The sequence below is a fragment of the Hippopotamus amphibius genome, chromosome 3, assembly GCF_030028045.1.
Source record: "Hippopotamus amphibius kiboko isolate mHipAmp2 chromosome 3, mHipAmp2.hap2, whole genome shotgun sequence".
Taxonomy (NCBI): Eukaryota; Metazoa; Chordata; class Mammalia; order Artiodactyla; family Hippopotamidae; genus Hippopotamus; species Hippopotamus amphibius.
In genome coordinates, this window is record NC_080188.1 from 119,675,434 (window position 1) to 119,693,862 (window position 18,429).

General features: G+C 42.7%; 1 protein-coding gene across 1 annotated transcript in view; it reads left to right on the forward strand.

Annotated features, from left to right (window-relative positions):
• LOC130848350 (pregnancy-associated glycoprotein 2-like) overlaps nucleotides 1-18,429 on the forward strand; it is a 56,955-nt gene that overhangs the window by 31,634 nt on the left and 6,892 nt on the right. The window lies entirely within an intron of this gene.

Consider the following 18,429-nt stretch of genomic DNA (forward strand, 5'->3'; position numbering starts at 1 on the left):
GTGGCATCATCTCCTTTTCTAGGGTTTTTCCTGTCCTCTTATTCATCCACACATCAGGGTTAGAAGGAAATGTAATCATTCCCTGACAATCTTAAAGCTCAGCTCACACTTATAGATGAATAACTTTCCCTGGGCACCAGCGGGCCCAAGGGTCATCGTTTTGACCTGCAGGTTTGCACAACTCTGCGGATGCCAGTCACATCATGATTTATGTGAAAATGGTGTTCCTTGGAGTTGTTCGGTGCATTTTTTTTTGCTTCCTTTTCCCCATGCCCAGTGAAATAGCGCTCTAAAGAAGATCAAGTCCATGTGAGAAACTCTCAAGGAGAAAATCCTGCTGACAAATTCCCTGGAGGCAAACATTGATGACAAGTCCCGGAATGCCAGTGATGACCCCAAAATTTCTCTTCAACCCCTTAGGAACACCATGGATGTGAGTGTGTTGGGAGGATGGCACTCCACAGCACTCCCTGGTGCTCTGGCCTAACACTGGGTTTCATCTGGAGGTACCTGGCTGGATGTTGGTGCTGGGAAGGGACCCCATTCCCAAAGAAGAAGGCACTTTCATCCTCAGCTCTTGGTCTGTGGTGACTGTGCCCAGCAATGACCAGATAGCAGGTAGTATCCATTTTGTGCCAAAGATATCTCATTGGTTTGAGGGAGTTTGTTCTTTCTGAACTAAGTGAGCCACAGAGTTACAGATGAAAGGTGAGCTATGTCTGATCCAAAGATAAAGGCAACGGCACATCAAGTTTGAAACCCCAGGAAGAGGAAGGTCAGCCTCTGCAGATTCAAGAAGGACACCAGAAAAAAGTTACTGAGCTCTATGGCCTGTGACACCATAAAAATCTGACACTCTGTTTATTGTTATTGATTTTAAAAAAGGTCTTGTCTCTCCTTCAAGAATGCATAGGCCATGCTGAGTGATAGGCAAAGAGTAAATACATGTCCAATAAAAGGGCCAACTGTGTGGTGTTGATAGGACATGGTCTGAGTTTAGAGAAAGTGGCCTGGGGTGACCTAGGAGGGCTGCCCGGAGAAGAAAATACTCAGGCTGGACCTCAAATTGGAGACTGGAGAGCTTCTCAAATGAAGGCATTGGAACTTTGCTGGAGGTCCAGTGGTTAAGACTCAGAGCTAATACTGCACTCATGCAGGTTAGATCCCTGGCTGGAGAACGAACATCGCACATGGATTAAAACAAAAAAAAAAGGAAAATCAAATGAAGGCACCAGTCTGAGCAGAGGCTGTGAGGTGAGGTGGTTGGGAAGTGATTTCAGGAGACATGGGATACCTCCAGGGAGGCAGCCCTCTAGGAATTAAGGGTGGCCAGTGCAGCCAGGCCTGCCCTAACCACGCCTCCCCAGCCACACTAGCTTGCCTTCATCGGCAACATCACTGCTGAAATGCCTTATCAGGAGTTCAGGGTCACAGTGGCTCATCTGACTTGTGGGTGCCCTCCATCTACTGCTCTAGTCCCTCCTGCTTTGACTCCCTGAAAACCACACCCTCCCATATTATACTCCCCTTCCAATGCCCTTCTCCATCCTTGGCACCTGGTGGACACACATCACTTGTGTCTGCAGATACATACAAGTTCTTCGACCCTCACTTCTCTGCAACTTGCCGGCTCTTAGGCTGGCCCATCAACTTCAAATCCAGCTCTGGAATGATTTTTGGATTTCTTGGCTATGACTCTGTTGGGGTAACTGGAAACAAGAAGCTGAGTCGGGGCTGCCTGTGAGAGTAACTGCTGCTTACAAAACACATTCAGGACCAACTGGGAGGGCCCATCTTCCCCAACAGCCCCTAGAGGCAGGCCACCAGCCAAGCAGTGCATGTCCTTGTGGATAAAACCTCCCGGCTGACACACAAACTCTCAGAATGGTTAACCTAGAGGGTGCCTTGGGTTGTGGAATTGCAGCTCCTTTGCCCATGAGCAGCTCAAGGTTATTTTGCTGGGAGCAGGGAGAGAGGGTTAAAAAAAAAAACCCACTTATCTATTCTCAGACTGTGCCTAACACTTTCATGATAATACCATATTTAATTCTGCAACAACCCCACACAGCAACTACTATCATTTATTCCATTATACAGAGGAGGGAACTGAAGTGCAGAGATCCAGGGCCTTGGCAAGCTCATGCATCTAATAAGTGTTGGAACTGGGGTGGCCAGTCAAGTTTCATGCAGATGTGGGCTATCTGGGGAGAGGATAAACCTGATCTTGGGGCCCTGGGGGCATTCAAGGGCTTCAGGTATCTGGGAGGGGAAAGCAGGAGACCACAGATGTGGAATGGGTTATAGTACTCTCTCTCTTTCCCTGTATCTCTTTCCCTGTCACACACACACATACACATACACACACCCACTCACACAGACACACACAGAAATATACAAACATGTACGTCTGAAAAGCATGTTTCCCAGGCAGAATTCTCGTAAGAAATCTGGCAGCAACATTGTACAATGGGCTTTTGTCTTCCTGGGCTGATGCAGAATCCACAATGCATTGCAATGAATTCAGTCCATTTCTGTCATCTGATTATAGAGATGCCAAAGACAAGACTACCCTGCTCTCTACTCACTTTCTTCTCAAGTGGGAACCATTTGGTCCTGTCCTGAGTCTCCATTTCCCCACCTATAGTGAAGATGTGAGGCCAAATTGACTCCCTTCAGATAGTGTGTGCAGGATGTGCAGGGGTTGGTTAAAATGCACAGCCCTGCACAAATGGAACCAAAAGTCCTGTACCAGCTTGGGCTAATCATCTGAGGTCAACCCAGGGCACAGCCAGGCCTCAGGTCTCTTTTTCAGTGCTAATGGCATCTTCATCCCAGCCCAGTCCCAGCGCAACTTCCCAAACTTTTATGCGGGAACACTCTTCTCTCACACAGATCGGGAACCTTGTCAATGTGGTCCAGGCATTTGGCCTGTGCAAGTTTGGTTTGGGATGGAGTATTCACCCTTTATTGGCACTTGAGCCTGGGCTACCCCAGGCTCACCTTCCGAGGGAGCACCTCTGTCTTCCACAACCTGACTAGAAGAGGAGTCATTTTGGAGCATGTCTTTGGGTTCTACTTGACCACATAAGTCTGAGCTTCACAAGTCTTGTCTTTAAATCACAGTAAGATGCTTCAAGTTACATGAAACATTATAGAACACTTGATGCAGAAGTTGACTGAGAGACTGTCTACACCAGCATAATTAAGGCTCCAAGGTGACATCTGGCCGCGAACTGAGTTTTGTAAATAAAAATCACTATGCAAGGGCTGGATCTTGGTTGTTGCACACAGCCAAGACAATGTTGATACAGGTACCATGTTGCTGCTTGGCCCAACTAGACTGGACACCATCATCTACATACTCACTGACACCAGGCCTTTCACTCATGATCTGAAAGGACATGCCCCAGGGTCACTCTAGGTCTATCCACTCACCAGGGATGAGATGGGTTCACCTCTCACCCTCTTTCTCTAACAGTACATGGTTCCATGTATCTCTGTCACACAATTGCATACTATCATCTCGCCAATCAAAGGTAATGACTTCCCAGTGCCCCCTCCTGCTTCCATCTGGAAGGTGAGGAATCAACTCTGGGGGCTGGTTCTCAAATGTGGAACTTGCAGGAACCAGTGGGGAACTTGCAGGAACCTTTGGGTTGCTGCTGGCAGGAAGGGGCCCTCTGAAGGCCAGACCACACCGCCACAGATGCTGCTGAACCCCTGTGGCTGGGCCAATACCTCCCACAAAATCAATCACTTGAGAGTAAAGGACAGTCTGGGATATCCATCAACCTGGAATAAAGGGACGTACCAACCCATGCTGATATGGTGTGAGGCATAAGGAGAGGGGAACACTAAGGGTTCTGCCCCCAAAGAGCTTCAGCTCCACCAGAGCCCTCAGGTGAATGAACATGGAAATTCAGCTATAGCAATTCCTTAAACAGGCCAAGTGATAAACGGGGTTGGTTGGAGACAGTCAGTGTGTTGTCACAGCATAATAATTAATGGTATCCCTTCTCATCTTAAAAGAGTCCTGGTTGGATGGCCAGTTAAATGGTTCTCTTAGTCCTCAGCTGAAATTTCCCCTTGCTAAGTGCCAGTTCCCACTCCATAGGTTGGGCTACCAGACCCTCTGTGGGGAGGTTGGATACTTACATCTGTATAGGGTTCAGAGTGACCACACAGTCCTGGTAAAGGGTTGAGACTCCACGTGAGCTCCCTATGGGAGTTCAAAGAGGATGATGGGCTCAAAGAAGGCTTTGAGAAAGAGAGATAATTTCAGTAATCAAAAACCCCCAGCCTCATGGAGGCATGAGGAAGCCTGCTTAGGTTGAGGCAAATCTACACTGGACTCCATGCACATGGCAATCCTGGGGACTGTGCCATGGGGTGCTAGGGCCAGATTATGAGAGATGAAGGCTACAAACAAGGGGAACTGCAGGATAAGTCACCAAACCCAGACTGGAGTGGCCAGAGAGGGTGAGCATTGGTCCACGAATGCTTCCTAAAGGAGCTGAGCACAGTCTTAAATGAATGGATAATGGGGAAGAGGGAGAAAAATGGCATGCTCTGCAGAGAAAACAGCACACATGGTCAGAAGGAAAGAACAGGGGAACTATGAACCATTCTTGTTCTTTTTTTTTTATTTTAATTATATTAAAGTAAAGTTGATTTACAATGTTGTGTTAATTTCCGCTGTACAGCAACATAACTCGGATATATATGTGTGTATGTGTGTATGTATGTGTATATATATATATATATATATATAGTTTTTTTTTTCCCCTATTCTTTTCTGTTAGGTTTCATCACAGGATATTGAATATAGTTACCTGTGCTATACAGGAGGACCTTGCTGTTTATCCATCCTCTACAAAGTAGTTTGCATCTGCTAATCCCAAACTCCCAATCCTTCCCTCCCCGCCCCCTAGGCCAACCACATGCCTTAGCTATTCTTGTTCTTGGAAGGGCATCACACTTCCACAGCTGCTGAGGGAGAAACTAGTTTCTTTCTAAAGGAGAGAAATAAAACCAAGAAGATGCCAGCTCTGGATACTGAAGGGGGGGTTGGTGGAGAAGATAAGGAATCAGGCTGACTGGGGTGTATTTCCATCTCCCCAAGATTTGTCAGGACTACCGTGCCAGCAACTTTTGAGGGGGCACAGAGAATTTGCACCTGGAGACGTGGAGAACTGGATTACAGGTGACATCTTCCTGAGGCTGTATTCCACAGTTTACATTTGGGGAAACAACAGGACTGGCCTCACCCCTGCAGTGTAACTGCTGGGGCTGCTTTAGGAATCAAGCAGGCCCACTCCAAACACACACACTCACTCACACATAGGGAAATACCACTGAGAGATGGTGGTGAACTATGCTTGGTTCTCAGCAATCCCCTATTCTCAGTAGAATAAAGGATTCCATTCCCAATGGTGCTTATACGAATGGGTGACTCTCTTTGGGTTGGGGAGGTGAATCATAACTAGGCAAGAGGTAGAACCTCATCTGAACCACAACTGAAAGGAGGCCAACTCCAAGTGGCTTCAAGTAAAGGGAAGATTTATTGGAGGGACACTGGAGATCTGGGACACAGGAAGCAGAGTGGATCCACACATCTCAGTGACTGGACATAAGAAATCAGACACCATCAGCTCACTTTTTCTTTCGCTTGCTCTTTCCCATCTCTCATCTTTAATCTCTTAGCCTGACAGCTTTCTTCCCTCAGGCTTCTACACGTGTATTGCCAAGACCTCTAATCCATAAGAAAACAGGCTCAGGAAACATCAGGGTACCAGAGAGGACTCTGATTGGTCCATCTCTAATCATGTGTCCAGGCCTAGAACATCCATCCTGGAGGGGTCATGGAGTACTATGACTGGCTTTACTTGGACACATGGCCCTGCCCAACATGATTAAGTTTCCTCCAGGATGACGTGACTGGACCTGGGGTGAGGTATCCCCAAAGGAAGTGGCAGGGTTGTATTCTAGCCCATGAAAGAATTTGTGAGGGCCCCAAAACTCTGCCACCTCTTCATTCAAGGGATGATAAAGGGTAAGGAAAGCAGTTTCTATTTTTCCCATCTCAGAGGAACTTTGGCAATGGCCTTCTGTTGAAGGGGGTGGGTTTTGGTGAGGCCCTTCAAGCTGAGATGTTTTCCCTTTAGTCAAATACTCCACTCACCAGCTCTCTGCCACCTACACAGTGCGGGACCTTTCCAGTCCCACTTGGCATGTGATCCAAGTGATGGGCCCCTGTGTATCACTGAGCCAGCCCCACCCCTCCAAGGCTCCCTATGTCCCTTCACTTGGGCTCCAAGGTTGTTGAGGAGGATGCCACTGATATAAAGGGATACCCAGGGTGCACAAAGCCTTCAGGCTTTCTGAGCTTCCTCCAGGGGCAGAGTTACAAACCATTTGGTTCAAGCTGCCATGGTTTGGCACAATTGGAGTGGAAGCATCACTTCTTCCCTCCTGGAGACACTGGATGGGGATAGCAGGGGTCAGTGGTGGATGGAGACCCAGATGAGAGAAGGAGCAGGAAAGAATAAATAAGGTGGAAAACACACCCCAACATAATGCATAGGATGGGTTTTTATGCAGGCAAGAAAAACATCAGCAGAAGGAATCTCTCCCTTCCTTCCTTCTCTTTTCATTCAGGACAAATTTTTTGAGCATCTACTGTGACTCCAACAGGAGGATAAATTCTAACCTTCATCATTTTTATTTTTTCAGGTGCACTGCGGGCATGTGATATCTTAGTTTCCCAATTAGGAATCAAACCAACACTCTGTGCATTTGAAGCGCAGAGTCTTAACCACTGAATTGCCAGGGAAGTCCCAAAGCCTGACCTTCAAAGCAACTATCTTCTCCCACCTTCCACATTTGTTACTTACCTATTGCAGTCCATAGAGTTTTATGGCCACCAGTGACAGAAAAGATAGAAAAAACAGGGAAAAGACAGATTTTGAACCCTCCTCAAAAGAGTGTAAATTGGTACAATCTTTTTGGAGGTGGCTTAAAATATGTATGGTATTTGCCCCAGCTATTTAACTTCTAAGGTTTATGCGAAAATGATGACAGAAGACCCTGCAAACATGAATAAGCCAGGTGTAGTCTTCAGAATCTCTTAGAAAAGGGAAAATCTGGGATATCCCAAGGCCCATAAACATAAAGGGTCCACAGCATAAGTAAGCCATCATGCCACCAGCAACTTAAAGTTGTGTTTTAGGAGACTATTTAATCTTAGGAGAAACTGTTCTGATATGACATTGAGAGGAAAGAACAGAATAGAAAACAGCATGACCCCAGATTTGCTAAGCACATGGAAGACAGTGCACTGAACTCACCAGGCATGTACATCCTGGAGCTTTCCTGTCTGGGTTCAAATCCCACCTCTGACACCTACCAGTCATGTGACCTTGATAAGTTCATTTCTGGACAGCAGTTTCCTATTCTGTAAACTTGGGAGGATAGTTCCTCCCTCACTAATCATCAGGAAAATGCAATCAAATGACAATGAGATATCTCACATCTTTTAGGATGGTCATTATCGAAAAACAAACTATAACAATTGTTGATGAGGATGTGGAACCCTGCACACTGATGGTGGGGATGTAAAATAGTTTAGCTGCTGGACGACATAATGGAGATTACTCAAAAAAGTCAAAAAGAGAATTCCTATTTGATCTAGCAATCTCACATTTGGGTATTTACTCCAAAAAATTATAATTGTGATCTCAAAAGAATATGTCTCATGGCATGTACATTGCACCATCATGCACAATAGCCAAGATGTAAAAACAACGTAGATCCATCAACAGTTGAATAGGTAAAGAAAACGTGGTGGAGACATACATAAGATTATACTTTGGGCTTTAAAAAATATATATTCATTTATTTGGCTCTACAGGGTCTTAGTTGCTGCACCTGGGAATTTCAGTTGTGGCATGAAGGACTTTTACTTTGGGCATATGAACTATTAGTTGTGGCATGTGGAATCTAATCCCCTGACCAGGCATTGAACCCAAGCACCTAACTTGCAAGTGTGGAATCTTCTCAACTGTGCCCCCATGGGAGTCCCAATCATGGCTGTTTGTATACTTGTTTCAATCAATTTCTTTTTATGATAAAATTGAAACCTTGCAGCTCAGATTGGGATTTGAACCCTGGTGGCTGGCACTTAAACCCTTCCAAAATCCTGACTGAGACATGAACACACAGGGCCAGGACTCACAACCAGCCAAATCACAGACTGGGACTGGAACCCACGTGGCATGGCTCAATCCTGGCCAAAACCCTGACTGGGACTTGAACCCACACTGCCAAGACTCGAACCCAGCCAAAACCCAAAGTCTTCCAACTGAGATCACACACCTGGTTTCAGTACTTAATGAAGCTCAGGTTCTTCATGTCTCATTGCAGAAAAAAAATCAGTGAAAGACAAACTAATAAGTAAGAAGTGGATTTATTTGGAGAAAAACATACTCCACAGACAGACTGTGAACCATCTCAGAAGGTGAGAAAGGCAGCAGGGTAAGCTGTTGTCAGTTTTTATGGAGGTGGGTAATTTCATTAGCTAATGAGTGGGAGGAATATTCCAGCTATTCCAGGAAGGGGTGGGGATTTCCAGGAATTGAACCTATGCCCACTTTTTGATCCTAAATTTGTATTATTGAGGCTCAAGACTAATTGGAAGTCGACATGTCCCCAAATTGGATGTATTTAGTGCTACACAATTTATGTCATATCCTTGGGCTATGTCACTCTTTCAAAGGTTGTAACCTGACCCCTTCCCTCCTGATTCATTCCCCCCCTCAGAGATTTTACTCCCATATTCTTATAGGAAGAAGAACAGCAATGGTCTGTCCTCCATAACTACTTCAAGGCTGAGTAGGGGCATCAATCCTGCCTGTCAGGGAGAAAAATCTCTGGATGTCTGAACTAGGGGCCCTCGGTGCAGGACCCCTCCTTGTTTTAAGTCACTATAGGCTGGAATACTCACATAGCCATAATCCTTGTGTGGAACTCTTTGTAATTTCTTCCATAGTTTTCCTATGAATCTCCATGATGAAGAAACACTTTTTGTACCAACACCAGTGTACAAAAATATGTATAAATGACAGAAGATTTAAATGGCATGGTTATACATCTCATTACAGTATAATAAAAAAAATTGGTTACAATAAGCAGGATTATGAGTGATTATATTTAATTATATTTAACTAGGATTAATGAAATAATCCTAGTAAAATATTTCTCTTCAAATACCTCAGAGGCCCTCTAAAGTACCCCATAGTTAACTGGAAACTAAATTACATTTGATACTTGGGGAGATTGTCAAAAAGTTTTGAAACCCTTGGTCAAATAAGATATTAAGTCACTGTGAGACACTACTTATTCCTTAACCAAAGGTACAAATGATCTCAAAAGGAAATACAGGTAAGATAATGCAAAGTAACTCATGGTACCTGTTATTAAATGTAGAATTTCAAGAAAATTTTGGAGGGAGAAATCAAATGCAGTCTTGGCCCAGCCCAATCCCAACAAAATCCATATACCCAACTACATTTAATCCAATCCTAGAAAATCCTGATCATGCAAAGCTATTTTCAGTACTTTCTTCCTCATCCTTCCCACCTTCTTTTATTGAAAACATACATCGTACATTCCTTATAAGTTTTTTTGTCACATTGAGTTACTTTACTTGTTGACACATTTATAACAAAATAAGGTGTCATTTGATCTCTACTAAACCAAGGTACAGCAGAAGTATTATACTCAACATGGATAACTATAAAGACATGTCTATATTAATCAAACTAACAAGTTTAAGCCATCTTCAATACCAGATATCAGTTTAGTACTCAATATTTTCCAGATGACATGAACCTGAAATTCATTCTGACCAGATTATTTTCTATTTCTGAGTATTTATATAAGCACCTAATTTCCTTTATGTCAATTAAATAGAGCTCTATACAACTTAATATTTGGCTATACCATACATCTACAATACACACACAGCTGCATATGAACACACAACTACAAACACTGAGGCCTCATAGTTCCCTTTCCACAATTTCAGTCCTAAACCAGGTATGTCAACTACAATTGGCGCTCCCTATTGGCACTTACCATCTAAATCTGCAAGGATTAAAATATGTACTGATCCAGCTGCTGATTTTCAAAATCACCCTGAAAAGAATTCAGGGTAGAGAGCTAAAATGAGGCAATGTGTGCTCTATAGAAACCTGGCAGAATAGGTCTTCAGATAGTCAGATATTTACAGGAGAGGATTTTATGAGCCCAATTCTTGTACTTTCTCATATGTAGAAAAATACTAAAATCCTTCATGGTGACAACTTCTCCTTGTAACTAGCAGAAACCTTCTGTGAAAAAAAAAAAAAAAATGTGGTCAACTTTGTGTACTTCCTCTTCACTGAAATCACATGTATACTGACCTTCCCACTGCCTCTTTGGAACAGTTAATCAGAACTATCTGGGATGCTAACTCCAGGACTTCATTCCTCATTTTTCCCAAATAAATCTTAGCTTGCAACTCTAATGTTATGCATTGATGTTAAGTCGACAGGTACAACATAGAACTCAGCAGTTACAAGAGAGTGGATTCAAATTGGGCTTCTGGCAGATGGAAAAAATCAAGGTCACCTATCAAGATGGCTATACTCTTTTTACTAGTGCTTATAGAAAAGACACATGGGATTTCTATTTATCCTTGCCAAGTGAAGTTCTAAATTACTTTACTCTCTTTTTTAAAATTTGCATTTAAAAACATGACAGAGATAAGGGTTCCAGAGAAGATAAAATAGGATATTTTCATCTCAAAGATGCAGGCAAGTTCCTCTTAGTTTGCCTTTGTTTTCCCTTTGTTTAATATTTACAAGATTCAAGAAAAATAGGAAAGGTTTTAGGAGAGATAAAATTGGTGGTCTTTGGATTATTTTTGGAGACACATTCCTGGTTTTCTAAAGACTGCATTTGTAAAACAAGGAGAGTTTTGTTTTTTTGGTTTTTTGTTTCTTTCAAAGAATTAGGTGATTACCTCAATGATACTGAAGGCCTGACATACACATTCACCTATATTCGAAAGTTTTACTTTTCCTCATTTAGCTTAAGAGAGAAGGCCTCTTCCAAAATTCCTATCAGCCCTGGAATATCAGCTACAGTCAGTTTAGTCAGACCAGTGGCCTCTTATTTTGGTAAATTATTTATAAACAATTTTGAGGATCTTACCTAGCTTTAAGAAGTCTGTATCTGATATTTAGACACTATATAATGCTGTTTACTTAAAAAATCACTGGCTGGATACCTTTGGCCAAGCCTGAAAACTTGATATTCTACATTCCAAGGACTTTACTAAGATTTCTCTTTTAGCTTCAGGTTTTATCTGTTCCCATATGCTTTTTTTTAGTATCATTTGGTGATGAGAGTGGTTTCCTTGCCCCTCAAGAAACAGAGTGTCCCCTAACTGTGTTAATAAATATCTTCCCATTAAAGGGATGGGACAGTCAGGCACATACAGAAAGGGATGTAAAAATAGCTGGCCATTGATCTTGCACAAAAGGGGTTCCAGGAATGTGTGACCCTGTCTCTTCCCTGACAACCCCATTACATATTTCTTATCATTGCAAAGGTTTCCAATCCTTTCGCTTAAGACCAAAGAGGTTGCACCAGTGTCTATGAGAAATTCTATCATGTCACCCACCACATCAATTACCACCCAATGCTTGACATTACTTTTGTAGATGGTATCTCTAGGCAGAGTCGCTTTTGGCCTTGGGCCCCCAGAGGCTTCTGATTTCAAAACATCAACAGCTGAGGAGCCACTTCACTCTCTGGTACATAGGGCATTCCCTCTTCCAATGCCCTGGCTTTTTGAAAAGGACACATTGATCACAATCCTCTCTCAGTGCCCCTTTGGTCCACACAGAGTACACTGACCTTGTATGGGTATAGGCAGCCCTTGTGGTTTGCCAGTGTCAGATTGTCCAGGAAAAGCCAGCTTCCCCTCTGGTGGTCTCTGAGTAGACACAGCCATTGCCCTCTTTTGGGCCTTTTGCATATTTCTCTGGGGGTGTTCAACATTTTTCTGCATATCACTATTACTGAAAACTAAATAAACCAATTTGAACAAATCGTTCATCAGAATCTGATGACCAGCCATTTTTTCCTAAATTTTGTTGCTAATGTCTGGAGCAGACTGAGCTAGGGAAGTGCATAGCTAAAAGACCTGAACCTTTGGAGAGAAGGGATTTATGTTCATTTGGGATGCATGGCCCTGTAGGTGGTGTCAGTTAGAATGTCCTCTGTGTCTTCCTGGAGTTATCCCTGTGAGCTACACATTTCTTAAATCCTTTTGTGTTCCACTGTGTAGACACGAGACCATGAAAATTTGAACATAGGGTACTTCACTCAATTTTAAACTTCTTAACTCATATTATGGTCAATCCTGATGACATAACCTACTAAGTTTTTTTTTTTTTTTTTCCTTTTAATTCCTCTTCTCCAAATATTTACCAATCCTGGAGTATATGTCCCAGAGTGGTATTGGTTGGAATTGATGCAGCCTAACCCACTTCAGACAAGCCTGAAATGGCAATTCTAACTCCTGAACTACCCAAAATTCCACTCTTATGTCAAAATCCAGCATACAATTTGGTCAAGATTTGTACTTACAATATGAGATACTATCATTCCAAGGTAGTCACCAACCAGGCATCAGTGCCCAACAAGGTGTCACAAGAAGTGGCACAGAAGATATCCCCAAGAGCATTGACAATGAGTGGGAGTTGGTCCAGCTATAAGTTGTGAATAAGGGGTCAGCAATTATAAGGGTCAGAGGGAGAGGAGTAAAAGGAATAAAGATTATACTTTAGTTGTCACACAGATCTTCTAGTTTTAAGGAAAGAAGGAAAGAAAGAAAGAAAGAAAGCAAGAAAGAAAGAAAGAAAGAAACAAACAAACAAACGAAGAGAGAAAGAGAGAGAGAAAGAAAGAAAGAAAGAAAGAAAGAAAGAAAGAAAGAAAGAAAGAAAAGAAAGAAAGAAAGAAAGAAAGAAAGAAAGAAAGAAAGAAAGAAAGAAAGAAAGGAAGAAAGCAGGAAAGCAAGAAAGCAAGAAAGCAAGCAAGCAAGCAAGCAAGCAAGCAAGAAAGAAAGAAAGAAAGAAAGAAAGAAAGAAAAAGAAAGAGAAAGAAAGAAAGGGAAAGAAAGGCAGAGGAAGAAAGAAAAATAAAGAAAGGACAGAAGGAAGGGAAAGAAAGAAGGAAAGAGAACAAAAGAAAAGTGAGGGAGTAAAGAAGGAATAGAGCAGAAATGAATAAAAATGTAAGAATGTAGGAGAAAAAACTCAGTCTAGGAGAAGAGTACAGACATTCACAATTTTATCCTGCACTTGCTGTTGAATGTGTATAAACACAGAGGATTGACTCTCCAGTCAAAAATGAGCAGACATCAGCAGAGGGACCTCTCCAGTATACTTGGATCATGGTGTACCATGGGCTACTTTAGGACCAAGACCTGACTTTCAACCATTTCTTACCTTATCACTGTACCTTCGTGGTCACCAGGTGAAACAAAGCAACTCGCATTTGAACTTGAATCCATGTGCCAGGACACAAACCCATCCAATATCCGATTGGAACTAAACAACACATGGCTGGGACTCAAACCTGGCCAGGACCCTCACTGGGACTTGAACCAACACTGCCAGGACTCAAACCCACCCAAAACCAAAGTCCTCCAACTGAGATCACACACCTGGTTTCAGGACTTAAGGAAGCTCAGGTTCTTGATGTCTCATCACAGAAATAATTCAGTGAGAGACAAACTGATAGGTAAGAAGTGGATTTATTTAGAGAGAAAAACACTCCATAAACAGACTGTCGGCCATCTCAGAAAATGAGAATATCACCAGGGTATGAGGTTGTCATTTTTTTACAGGGTGAGTACTCCCGTAGGCTAATCAGTGGGGAGAGTATTCTAGCTAATTCAGAAAGTGTTGGGGGATTTCCAGGAATTGGACCACCACCCACTTTTTGATCCTTATGCTTGTATTTCTGATGATAAGCATCTAGTGGAAGTCAACTTGTCTGCCATCTTGAACCCTTTTGGCTCTACTCAGTTTATGTCTAGTCCTCCAGCTATGCCATTCTTTCAAAGGTTTTGCCCTTCCCCCTTCCCTCGGGTTTCAAAAGTGCCCCACATTTGGCCTCTTCATATGGATTCCTACACTTTTTTGTCAGGCTCCCGGTGGTCTTTGAAGGCCCTCAACTATCTGGTTCATCAAGATTCCCAGGCTTATCTGCTGCATGCTTGGTCCAGGCCTGAAATCAGTCATCTCTTCAAGAATCTCTAGAACCTCTGGTGGGAAATGGTATTTAGAGGTCACAAGTCAGGCCTCAGGATAGTCATGTTATCAAACTGCCGTTGCTTCTAGGCTTTTCAGTGGTCAGAGACAAGAATTACAGATTATCTTCTTAAGAAAAGGAAAAGGAAAATAATTCATTGGTACAAACATACTTCCAATTCAAGTTTTAAGAACACAGGGTTTTTTAAGCTTTTTGGCTGTATATTGAAATCTCTTCTTTCTCTTCCATTGAAAGGCTTGCTTCATGACAACACGAGCCTTAATTACTTATTTGCATTAACTTGTATGCACATACATATGATACTTTCCATATCACAGTAGCAATGTTACCAGCAATAAGATGTGGGATATAGTTTCAGATTTCTTTGTCTTTTTGATTTGGGTTCTATTTTGGAGGGAGGGTGTTTTTATTTGTTTGTCTTTGTCCTTGGAAGATATCCCACTCCGAATGCAGAGTCAAAATTCTGAAGTTTCAAGCTGCTTAAGTAATATCTTGTTCTCTGTGGATATATCATTGACTTGATACAATTAGGCTCATTTGTCATAGTTCTCAGTTTTGACAGATGTGTTTATTATTTGATTGCACAACACATTTACATGGCTTCAAATTCAAACTATAAAACACGAATATCTCAGTTCTGTCCCTGCCCCTCTCTTCTGAATTACAAATTTTATTATCTTTTGGTTTATTCTTCCACTCTTTCTTATGGAAAATAGACACATATGTGTATGGAAAAGTAACAAACCTTAAGCACATTTCTGGTCCCTTGTTTTAAAAACTAAACAGTGTACCGTGAAGATCTCACCCATTCCACACCTCCCTCCATCCCATTTATGCCCAATTGTTCCAATGCCCAATGCCTTATTCAACCCTCCCCTGTGGATGATCACTTCAGGTACATTTCTAACTTTTGCTTTTACAAACAATGCTGCAGTTAGTAGCTTGTGGGTATGTCTTTTTCTATTTTTACCAGTGTATCTTTGGGATATATACCTAGAAGTAGAATTGCTGAACTAAATGTTGTTTGTATATGTCATTTGCTAGATGCTGTCAAATCCACTCTGTAAGGATTGAACCTCCAAAATTTAAAAATGTGCAAAAATGAGTAGGAAGATGCAGTACCCCATCTATCAGCCACCTTATGACCAGGCCAGTCTCCCGTTGTTCTACCCAAGGCACAGGCCTGGATAGATCTCAAGCAGGAACATCTCAGCTATGGGAATCCTGGAAGGAGCCCTAAAACGCCACTGTTTTCACTTTGGCAGGAATAACAATTTAACAGGTAGCCTGTTTATCTCTGGCTGAGCAGGAGATATAAATGATCTTTTCTATCTTCTTTGATAGATAAGATGCTTAAAAATTATTTTGTTCTATGTTTGGTTTGGTAGACAAAATGTTTAAAGGCATGAATCCTGTTGGGTAATTATATCAGATGCTCAAAAAAATGGACATTATTGAATTTGTTGGTTTACAGGACCCTGGAGATCTTTCTTTGCAAATGGAAATACAATTAACATGGTTAATATACATTCAGTCTCATTTGTTTGATCAACATAAATTGGACCCACTCTCTGTTCCCGCTCTACTCCCACCTCTAGGCCAGTAATAAACACCTACACAGCCTGCTGGCTGAATCCAGCACACAGTTGTTCCAGGTCTCTCTTACACTATAGGTTATGAAGAAGAAGAAAAAAATAGTTCCAAACATTGAAACTCAGAGGATGTTACATAAATATTCAGACTTCTGACTTCTTTTGAAAACTTAGCCAACCAGGCTGCTTTCCAGCATGGCACCCACTGGTTGGAGCTGAAGAGAGGCTGCCCCCAGTGGTAGGGCATATGCTGCCTGCCCCATGTCCATGATGCCTGTTCAGCCCTTCCACTCATTTCTCTTGCATCCTGGGCCATGAGTGTGTGGGAACTGCCCTAGGCTGCTAGGTCCCTGAAGATAAGGACCACCTGTGTCTTACTTGACTTTGACTTTCCAGCATCCAACCCAGAAGCCAGCACATAGGGTCCTCCACGTATGTTTGTTGGATGATATAAAATAGCTTGCAGACGCATGCATCACATTGCTTCCAATAGTGAAACTCTGCAATTGTAATACTTCTCTAGCCTAGATTTTTGAGGCAGATTGGCATCATCAGTGCCCCAGATTGGTGCCATCTGTCCCACTACCTACTCATATGTCATTGGGCTTCCTCTCAGGTCTTCACTTTACCTTTGACCCCTTTTCCTCCTAGCAATCTCCTCTCCAACAGAGGACAGAAAGGCACATCTCATGAAGCTATTAGGAGGACCACATGAGGTCAAGAATATGAAGCATGGCTGCTAACATTTAGTTTGATCATGTTCGTAGTACTGTTTTATACCCAAGTTGCCAAGAGTCTCCCCACTCTTAGTCCATGCAGTTCAGTGTGGTTTGGCTGCCGGGAATCAAGGCAAAGATTACAGTAGAAATCTCTGTATTGTGTAAGTATTCTAAGTTCACTCCACATGAACACTAATGTAGGTAAAGAGTTTAAAGATGTTCATACTTCTTATCAGATCCTTTCGTAGCCTAAGGGGACAATTAGGGCAGCTCAGAGCACATATAACTAGGAGCTCTTGGCCACCACTGCATGTTCTTTCCTGTGTACTTGGGCCCAGCAAAGAAACATGAAGTGGCTTGGAATCCTAGGGCTGGTGGCCCTCTCAGAGTGCCTAGTCACGTAAGTATGCTGCGTATAAGCAGCAGCATTTCACTTTTGGGGTTTTTTCTTGTCCTCTTATTTTTCCATTCATCAGGGTTAGGAGGAAATGTAATTATTCTCTGACAGTCTTAAATTTCAACTCATGCTTGTTGATGGGTACCTTTCCATGGGCCCCATGGGCCTTGAGGATCTTGCGGTCATCCTGCAGGGTTGTACAACTTTGGAGGTGCCAGTCACATGATGAGCTATGGGAAATGGCATTCCTTGGAATTGTGCAATGCACAACCTCTGCAACTGTAAGTGTGGCCCTATGGAGCAGCATTTCTCCTGTATGTGCTTCTAGGTCTACTCTCTGCCTTTTCTCCCTTTCAGTGTGAATGTGCCTGTGTCTTTATCTCTGTATCTTTCTCTTTTATCTCTCCATTACATTGGCTATCTCTGAGCATGCAGAACTCTCTGAGTCTTTTGCTTCCTATTTTTACTCTTCCTTCCTTCTCTAGTCTTTTAATTTCCCTAATGTATTCCCCATCTCCTGGCTTCCGCTCACAGCAATCTCTGCTGCTTGAGCCCTGGAGAAAGATCAGGAAGGCTACTTCGAGGCTGTTTTACCTCAAACAAGCAGTGGGACCACATCCAATTCACAAACTCCCTGCATTTCAAATACCTTCCCTATAAAAAGAAGATAATGATCCTGCTTCTACCTGCTTCCCAGAGCTTTTTGGAAAAAGATACAGTGGGATGGCAATAGCGATGGTAATAGCTGCCATTGTTCACACTTCCTACATATCAGGTACATTATATCCATCATCTCAATACATACCCACCACATTCTATATGGGGGATGAGGGTTATTATATTCCACCTTTTCACCATCAGGGAAACTGAGACTCGAAATGGTCACATGACTTACCCAAGATTACAAGACAGAACGTGTATTCAAACAGAGGCCTTTCCCTTGGTCTTTACATGGCATCCTGATAATAACATGACACTCATAATAATGTTGGAAAAATACACAGCACCATTATAATGCAATGTATGACAGTCATGCAATAATACAGACAGCTGATTGCTGTGCTTCTTTGTTTGTTTTTCCCAATGTTTGGTGAAAGAATCCCTCTAACGAAGACCAAGACCATGCGAGAAATCCTCAGGGAGAAAAACCTTCCGACAAATTTCCTGGAGAACACTGAAGACCCATCCCAGAATGCCACTGATGACCCGAATATTTTTCTTCACCCCCTGAGGAACTTCATAGATGTGAGTGTGTTGGGAGGATGGTGCTCCACAACGCCCCCTGGTGCTCTGGCCTAGCACTGGTGTTCATCTGGAGGGGCCAGGCTGGATG